This window comes from Alosa sapidissima, chromosome 12 (genome assembly GCF_018492685.1).
Source record: "Alosa sapidissima isolate fAloSap1 chromosome 12, fAloSap1.pri, whole genome shotgun sequence".
NCBI lineage: Eukaryota > Metazoa > Chordata > Actinopteri > Clupeiformes > Clupeidae > Alosa > Alosa sapidissima.
The window spans coordinates 9,942,497-9,951,686 of record NC_055968.1 but is presented as its reverse complement, the minus strand read 5'-3'; the positions used below and the strand labels follow the sequence as shown (position 1 = coordinate 9,951,686).

General features: G+C 41.9%; 3 long non-coding RNA genes across 5 annotated transcripts; 2 read left to right on the top strand and 1 right to left on the bottom strand.

The window, feature by feature from the left end:
- Nucleotides 1–287: 287 nt before the first annotated feature.
- LOC121677681 lies at nucleotides 288–1,643 on the top strand. Its single transcript, XR_006021072.1, has 3 exons — nucleotides 288–653; nucleotides 1,205–1,300; nucleotides 1,553–1,643. It is a non-coding gene; the product is annotated as an uncharacterized LOC121677681 (long non-coding RNA).
- Nucleotides 1,644–1,753: 110 nt separating this feature from the next.
- Nucleotides 1,754–8,460, bottom strand: LOC121677679. Of its 3 annotated transcripts, none has more exons than XR_006021069.1 (3): nucleotides 8,335–8,460; nucleotides 2,067–2,210; nucleotides 1,754–1,835 (listed from the first exon to the last, which is right to left on the bottom strand). It is a non-coding gene; the product is annotated as an uncharacterized LOC121677679 (long non-coding RNA). The 3 variants fall into 3 exon arrangements; XR_006021067.1 differs by lacking the exon at nucleotides 8,335–8,460 and adding an exon at nucleotides 7,088–7,172; XR_006021068.1 differs by lacking the exon at nucleotides 8,335–8,460 and adding an exon at nucleotides 3,201–3,280.
- On the top strand, nucleotides 3,456–5,618 carry LOC121677676. Its single transcript, XR_006021065.1, has 4 exons — nucleotides 3,456–4,547; nucleotides 4,720–4,790; nucleotides 5,014–5,067; nucleotides 5,580–5,618. It is a non-coding gene; the product is annotated as an uncharacterized LOC121677676 (long non-coding RNA).
- Nucleotides 8,461–9,190: the final 730 nt, after the last annotated feature.

Genomic DNA, 9,190 nt, shown 5'->3' with positions numbered 1-9,190 from the left:
AATATGTATGAACTACAAAAACTGTAAGAATATCAAATAATGTGGTTACAGACAGACACACACAAACACACACACACACACACAAGCACACACTTTGCTCCTGGCTGTTTCTATACATGTGAAGATTAGAGAAGACAACATAATGGGGGCAGCCGTGGCCTACTGTGCTTCGGACTTGTAACCGGAGGGTTGCTGGTTCGAACCCCGACCAGTAGGCACGGCTTGAGCAAGGCACCTAACCCCTCACTGCTCCCCGAGCGCCGCTGTTGATGCAGGCAGCTCACTGCGCCGGGATTAGTGTGTGCGTATACTATACTGCCTGCTCGTTTACTTCCACATTATAAAGCAGACAGTTCTTCAAGGATATCGAAAATGAGCCACGGTCGTAAATGCAGTGCTGCATGCTGAAACTTAGGCTACAAAGAAAGCGGAGACTTTCCATAGTCTTCCCAAGGATTCAAAAGTTCGAGGGACATGGATAATGTTTTTCTACCAGAAGATCCCTGCAAAGTTTGACACTCCGTTATTAATTTGCAAAACATTTCACCGAAGGCAGTTTTCAAAACCTTGGACAGTTTAAAGCAGGATTTGCTACGCTGCTGTTACTGAAACGAGGGGCTGTTCCGACCGTAAGGTCATCACAACCGCATGCTGTAAGTATTATTTTGTCGCTAAGCAGTTATTAGCCATGCTAACGTGTATCTAGCAAGTAGAATGTGTGATTTAGTTCATTGGCAAGGCTATTTAATTTTCCTGTGTGTCATTCGGATAAAACCTGTGTTGTCATGTTAACCAACATTTTACTATGCATGTTTGTCGAGATCTCTGACAGGTTATGTTCTCAGCAAGATAGCTAACTGAAGCTGAGTAACACGATAGTTTGGTTGCTAAGCTGTAATATAACCCACATACGTTTTTGACGTCAGAAGTGGAAACAACTTCACGTTATCAATTCAAATGATATCTAGTCGATATGTTGAAAACCGTGTTGTCTAAATACAATGGGTTTATTTGCACGTTCTTATTTTAGACCATTACAAGAACGACAACATGACAAACGCAGCATGCCAAACAGATGCTCCAAGTGTGGCATCTTGCTGGGCTTAGAATATTAGCAAATGCTTTTGCTGTGAGTTAACAGCTTGGTGTGTGCATGCAAAAGTGACTTTCACTTGTGTTACAACATTTCTGTTGTTTGGTTTAGGTTTTATCTTGCAGCCATGCACTTCAATGCGAATGCTGAGTCCCCACAACAGAAGACAGCCAAGGAGAAACTATGTACAGACTTGCCAAACAATTTGTAAGTTTAATAAAATATACTTTTTTATTACAAACAACAAGTCAAAATGTGTAACAGTATAGGCACTAAAAAGAACTTATCGATTCACACACAACAGGCTGACTTAGACCTGATGCTACTTGTGTCACATCAGTACTGTAAACAAAACACAATGTTCAGGGCCATACAATTTGTTTATTGTACAGTATACAGCCTACAATGCACTGTATTACAGTATCCAATATCCAAAAGTCCTCTTTCTTGTCCTCAAAGACAGGGATCATCAAAGACCCTCTACCTGATTGGGATGCCGTCCAGTGGATTCCTGTGCCCCAGGACTTGTGTGCTCAGCTTGACAGACCTTCCATAGAGGATGCTGTTGCTGAACATGAGTCACGGTTCAGTCGACAAGGGGTCTGAATACTGCCCTGAAGTATCCGGATGCTCCCTCCATATGCGTAGCACCACACACGAGGGGATCATGACACGGATGCTTCTTCTAAGGAAACCCAAGCATCTGCTCACAAAAGACCTGTAGGCCAAGTCACTTCATTGCCTGCAACGAGAACAGGGTGGAAAAGCACATTTTTTACTATTTATTTTTTAATCTTTTACATTAGAGTATCACTGGACGATTGTTGAAAAAAAAAAAAAAAAAGTTTGTCATTTTGTGGTGTTGATCAAACTGTGTTTTTGCAATATGCTGAACCAATAATGAATGTGTATTGGTTAAAAATATTTTATTTATATACTGTAACTGCTAACACTTGTATCAGTTTGTCCTCACCTTTCCATCCCTCTGATTCTCAAACGGCCATGGTCAGCTCTGTAAATATTCATTGCATTTTGCAAAGAATAAATATATAGGCACAACAGATCGAGGCCATGATGGTCATTCAGGTCAGCTCCTCAGGAACCTTCTTTTCATAACCTGTAAAAACAAACATAATGTCCCTGCTGTTATTTCGTAATTTTGAATGAGCAGGAAGCACAAAGTAGCTTAAGTAAATGTCTCCAGAGTTGTAAGATCACATGGAAAGAAGGTAATAATCTCAACCATGTCAGCAGGATAGCTACAAGATTACATTAGACCTACTGACTGTACCTACTGTATTTTAAGCAGTGATATTTATAGGATTTTTGGTACTCCATGGTACTATGTAAATAAATAAAAGTGTTTTTGAATTGACACAAACAAGAGTAGGCCTAGTAATATTTTCGTTGACCTCGTTTCACTTCAGCCATAGGCTACAAACTGCACAGAGCTCCTGCCCAGCTAACTGGACGTCCCGTTGTAAGATCATACATTACTACATGGAAAGAAAGTAAAAATCTCGATAATCAGATGACTTAATCAGCAGGATAGTAGTTACACGAGTACATTAGACCTACTGACACAAACGTAATATTTTCATTGACGCGAGCAGTAGGCTACTCGTTTCACTTCAGCCATATAGCCTACGAACTGCACAGAGCTCCTGCCCAGCTAACTGGACGTCCTGTTGTAAGATCGCATATTACCACTATAATAATGTATGTACCTCCTAATCAGATGACCTATTCAGCAGGAGAATATACTTAGGGCCAATCTCAATTCTCTGTTTTACGCCTTCCCCTATCCCTTCATCTTACCCCTAGCCCTTGTCCCTCGAAACCGAGTGGCAAGACATAGGGGTGAAGAATATTCCCCTTGGAAATGAGATACCACTAGCCAAACCATAGGCCTAAGGGAGAGCTGGATGATTGAAACACTTGAATTAACGTAATTTACAGAGATCGTACCACACTGAAAGCTAATATTTTGTCACTAGCAACCTGTCTTCTGTCAAATAGGCTATAATTGCATTTTCAGCTCGGAATAAAACCGTTCAGGAATTATTTCAACAACAGCTGAACGTGCCTATGTTCGTTCGGAGCCTACCTTCCCACACAGCAAAGGTGTCTGTGGCAGACCCGCCCTCAAGCCGCCAGATCCGCCGGACAGTCAACCTCCGATTTGGCTATGGGCACAGAACACAATCAGACTCCGCCAGGGCGCCCTCAAACCGTGGGTCCGTGGCGGACCCCGTGCGAATGCGCATATCAAACGCGCCCTCTCAAGTCTGCTAACGGCTCTTTCCTCAGTTTTCTCGCTAATGGAGTGGAATACGGCGGCGTCTGAAGGCTCACTGTAAGTATGCTCCTATATGCTTTATTTTTTAAGTTACCTAGTCTATCCAGTGAAAATGTACTTCCATAACACAAGTTACTTACTTATCTAGCTTTGCTTGCTGATATAATCTAATTAGAAATTTGTTATAACGTAACGTTAATGGCCAGCTTGATGGCTGTAGCTTCTAGTGCTAGCTCATATTAGCTGCCAAGTTACACACCAGCTAGTTTCTAGGTTGCGCACGTTAATTTAGCTCACCTTTCACAGGGCTAAATCCTGTCTAACTTGAGCTTTGTTAACGTTTCATAACTTAACTCAAAATTGCGTTTAAAATGAGCTAAGCTAACTTCATGTGTTTGCCTGCAAACAACAAAAGTTGGCTTGCGTGAGCTAGCGTTAGCTTGTTGGCTAACGATAATGTTAACAGGAAAACTCGTTTTTTCTTATTGATCATGGACTCGGGCGCTGTCCTTAAGAAAACCTAGGCTACTTTGGATAAACATCATTTCGTTCTGGTAGGGGGCTGATTTCACATTGGTTAATGTTACCTGTCTTGGATAACTTGAACGTTAGCAGCTGATAAGCTAATTAACGTTATAATGATATTCCCTGTCATAGCCCGATGTGAGTCGTGCATGCTCAGATGTGTTTGTTGGTTCCAAAAATGGACATTTTGAACTTTGTTGACAATATTTATACTTAAAACAAACTGCTTCGGGATTAGTGCCCTTATATTTTGTAAAAGTTAGCGAGAAGTCGGCTAACTGGCCTACTATGGGCTCTGCTATGTGGCTGCACAAAATAAGCAGGGAAGGATTTTCGATCAGCCGATATAAAAAGTCAGTTTTTGCAGACGTTTCCTGGTTCCAAAACCGGGCTTTTGCTAACTTTTATCTAATATAAGGCCACAAATCCCGAAGCTATTTGTTTTATGTGGACATACCGCCGTCAACGAGTTCATTGAGTGATGAGGAATGTTTCTTGGAGTAAGATTTAACGAGAAAGGGCAGACTTTGACTGTGTTTTTGCCTCTTATAACTGCTTTTTCACATCTGTACATGCTTCATTGTGGAGCGGAGGTCTTTCTACCGGTCAAGTATCATTGCCTTGTCACAGGTCAGACAATTTTCAACGGAACTATGAGCTAAAATGATAAGCATCCCATTCTCTGGATCCCGATATAAAGCTCAGTTTTTAATGGAGTGTAAGATTGGTAATGTTACATATTTGGCAGTTTCTTTCTGATGATAAAAGTAATGTATGTTTATGTTCTACATCTGTGTTACAGGTCATTCACCAGTGGCTCCAGTCTGGTTTGGGGGTCTACCCTTTCTCATCCTGGCCTGCCAGCCAAGTAAAGTAAGCTATACAGTTTTGCATTTGATTTATTTGACTTTTGGTCCACACTTAAAAAAAAAAAAAATAATAATAAAATGACCACATACTTTTGTAACTGCCTTTATCAGTTCAGGATGAATTGAATGTACAGTAAATCTCAACATACAAAAATATGCTTGTCTTCTGTAATAAAATCCACCTACTTCAAAAGCTCTCTAATGAAATGCACATATTTTTGTTTTAGAAGAGAAATAACTACAGACCTCTGCAACTTCTGATAGTTCAGGATGAATTGCAGGTAAATCTCAACATATAAAATGCTTTTGTCAGCTTTGATAAATACCTCATTTCTAATACCCCCAAATGCTGGACTGTGTAACTAACAAGTAGTTGTGTCTGGGAACTGCTTTTCTGATGCCTTTTTTGTATTTTAAGGGAACAGGTCTTTGCCAAAATGTTACACTGTTACACTGCGCACGTAACTGAAGCATTCAGTTTGCAGAGCATCTGTTGCAACAATTGGCTTCCACTGTAGTCAATGGAACTGGTTACACCAGACGTGATGGCGTACAGTATGTTTAAAAACATTGGATTAGTCTTCTTAAACTATTTTTACGCTCTGCGAACCGAGTGCTTCACTTGCGGACTCGGTGTAGCCCAGGCCTTACAGGTGGTAGATTTTGTCACAGTTAGACAGAGCCGATAGCAGCCTGCTGGCGGCGGTGGCTTTATATTCATGTAGCAGACATTCCGTTTAAAAGTAGGTAGTTATGTATAACAACTCATTTTGTTATGCTTCTATGATTACAGATGCTGTGAGAGAGTCAGTGGTTCAACCAGCCAACAAACAGGAAAAGCAGGCAAGTAAAAAATCAGGCTACTGTTATTGCCCACTAAGAAAAACAGTGGTCTGGTATGAAGGTTATCTGCGTTTTGGAACATGTTCTTAATATTCATTAAATAATAAAAAAAAGTTTGACACTTTATGGTTGCATTTCATTTTACCTCTAGTACCTGTTCAATGTATTTAGTGTCTACGATGACCTCTTTCATTGAGCATTGAGGTGCGGTGAGGAGCATTGAGACAAGTTTCCACAATTGGACAGTTAGCAATTGCATAAAGGATTTACAGTTTGTAACTGATGGATAACTTGTAGGCTATTGTAGTGTAGCAGAGCTGAATTGATGTAGCCTACTGCTAGTAAAACCCCTATTTTCATACTTGCTGTTTCACAATGAAGGCATTTGGCTGTAAAATCACAATGTGCTTCACATGATAGATTTTGACTTCATGTCTTAAACTGAATGCATTAAGTCATTTGTATTATATTTGTCATATTGGTTGGTACAATACTTTACATTAAAACCTATTTTTTGTAGTGCAGTCTAGGTGTTGGCCAGATAGGTTAAGCTATATATTTCTGTAGTAGGCCTAGTAGCTAGTTTTTGGCCATGAAATGAACGGATCCTAAACGTATCCAGGACGGATGATTAACGGGTCCGAAATGATTCCGCGGCGGATGCCTCTCATATGACCGGGTCCAAAACGGACCCGGAGCGGATCTGTGGCTCATTCGCGGATCCAAAGCGAAACCGGGGCGGATGTATCCATTTATGTACGGATACGCAATGGGACCGCTGCGGTGTCTGATCGGATCCGCGAGCCGGCATCGCGGCGGATACGCTGCGGTGTGCAAGTGGACACAGTTTCGGATCCGATTTCTGGATCCGTTCCGGAGTTCACCGTACCTCCGCGGCGGATGCGTTTCGTAGTCCGTTTGCTGTCTGGGTTGGTCCGGGTGAATGAAACAGGGATGGGGGACAAAATAAACATGCAGTTTGCTATGTAAACATCCCACAACTCCTTTGATATTTTACAATAATATCCAAATGGTCGTTACTTGACATCAGAAGCAATCGCTACCTGTAATAGCCTATGCGAGGAGTCGGCAGCAGTAGGCCTATGCAGCATTCATATCAGATGAGCGGTAAAAAAGTTCAGCGAATTTAGCTGCTGTTGGACTTTACATTTCTGACATGGTATGCTGCCAATTCGCGGGGTAGACATGGAAATATGTAAAAGGCGAGACATTCGCGCAAATAATGATGTGCTGTTAACATTCACAAAACAGCGATATTTTGAAAACTTCCTCGTGAAGAACAGGACCTTCAATATATGGTCACAAGATTGAATGCAACATAAAACAATTACCATTTTAATTTTATAATCCTTATTAATGCCAACATTTCATGTCAATGAATCTCTCGGTGTGCTTATTTTTCCGGTGTGAGCGGTGTATGTTGGGTATTTCTCTTACCCCTCGGTTTCAAGTAAGCTCCCGATCTTACTTGGGGCCCGTCCTATTTCTCCCCCCTTAAAACTTCCACTTGGTTTTGATTGCCCTCAACATTAAAGCCCCCTCGACAAGGGAAGTGGAGGGTAAGATCTTTCCCTATGAATTGGGACACCACTATATGCAAATTAGCATAGCGAACGTGCTCACCTACGTCACGCGCAGCGCCGACGTGTCTACCGGTAGTAGCCTGCTACTATTTTCATTCAGGAACATGCCCAGCGGTCATTGTTGTGTGGGCTGTGCTGGTTTATCTACGTCTGGTTAATCAACAAAGATATTTGTGTTCATATGAATGCCAGAACACACACCTTAAATATTGACGAATCTACCCAGATCAGATATAGCCTATAACGTTATTTGATGGGCAGACTCTCTCAAAGCACTCAGCAGATATCTTGAACATCGTCAGATAGCTTCGTGAGATATTTTCTAACATTAGTGTTCAAAACTCAACAGTCCATCAGATGTGCATCAAACTAACATATTCCAACATATTTCGAAATTTTAATATGCTTATTTGCGAAAATATATAAAAAATGTGGCCGGCTCACTGAGCTCGCACGGTATCCTGGGTAATTTCATCTCCCACTTCGTTTTAAGCCTGCATCGGTCCTGGCTATATTTTGAGGGTTGATTTTAAGGGGGAAATAGCACTTCCCCTTGCTCCCTAAAGTAATGGGACACCCTAGCCCTACACGTGCACGCACAAAAACGAGGGTTAGGGCAAAAATCTAGGGGTAGGGGAGGTATTGGGACGGGCCCTTAGTTTTAAGGGGTATCTACCCCTTGCCCTTATCCCTACCACTCGATCGAAATGAGAATTGAGATAGCCCTTCGTCTCACGTGCACGCGCAAAACTAGGGGGGGAGGGGTAAAATAGAGAATTGAGATTGGCCCTACTGACTAAAACGAGTACTTTCCTTGCAAGCAGCACTCCTTTCACTACAGAATAGCCTGAACTGCCCACGACTGGCTACGAACTTTTCAGCTACCTTCTAACTGGACATCTTGACAAACATTGCACAAGGGTACAAGTTGTAAAACATTTGTTTGTGTGCAAAATAATAACTTCTGTTGCTTACAATGCTAAAAACGAACCTAATACAATGTTTAGCTTAGTCTACAACACTACTGGCGAGTATTGCACTAGTATTACAGCTAGCTAACTAGGCTACGTGTGGCAAACTCAAGTAAATGACAAAACTTACCACTCTGAAGTAGTCATTTCCAATCTATGGGCGATTGGTTGCTCCTCTATTTCAGATTCTTCCTCTGATTCAGGGTCAAATATGCTGTTCATCAACACCTATGTCTCCATAGTATTTCCACCTTGGCTGTTTCAGTGAGTGCTGTTGGTCATGTTTGCGTCTTTGCTCCGGAGCTTCGCTCGTTGTAAACCAACCAATCAGCACGCAGTTCATCTAAATATTCATGAGCATACCATAAAAGGAAGAAAACCTCTCGTTTCATTTTAGGGCTTTTAACCAGGCTTGCATTAGGGCGCATAGAACAGCACATATGCCATTTTCAGCCCAACCAATGTTACACACCCTATTCAGAGACCTTAAGGACCAGCACAAAATACCCTATATCATCATTCTATCACCCCTTTAAGACTGTTGGTTTACAAAATCTCCCCAGATCGTCCAGATTCCTAGGTCCACACTTGTGCATTCTCCTCTTTGACTCACCCCACTGTTTTTCTATGGAGTTTAAATCAGGGTGCGAGTTAGGGGGGAGCAGGGGGAGCCATGGCTCTCCAGTGGCCAGCTGAGCTCCCCTGGAAACATGGTATGTGAAATTGTGGGGGAACTTTAAAATATTGATATGATTGCCAAATAAATTATATTTTGGCCATGGTTTTCCCTAAAATGTGTAAAATAAGAGAAATAAAATTGTATTTTGAGTTCATGATTCATGAGAAAAGTGCCTGCTTGCATGTTAGAGGCGCGAAACGTGGAAGCGCCTGTCCACATCATGGCTTACCGGACCGGACCGCAAAAGCGGCTGAACCCAGGCCGCTGTGGTATGTGCCGATGCGTCTCTCCATGCAGTGAGAGGGTT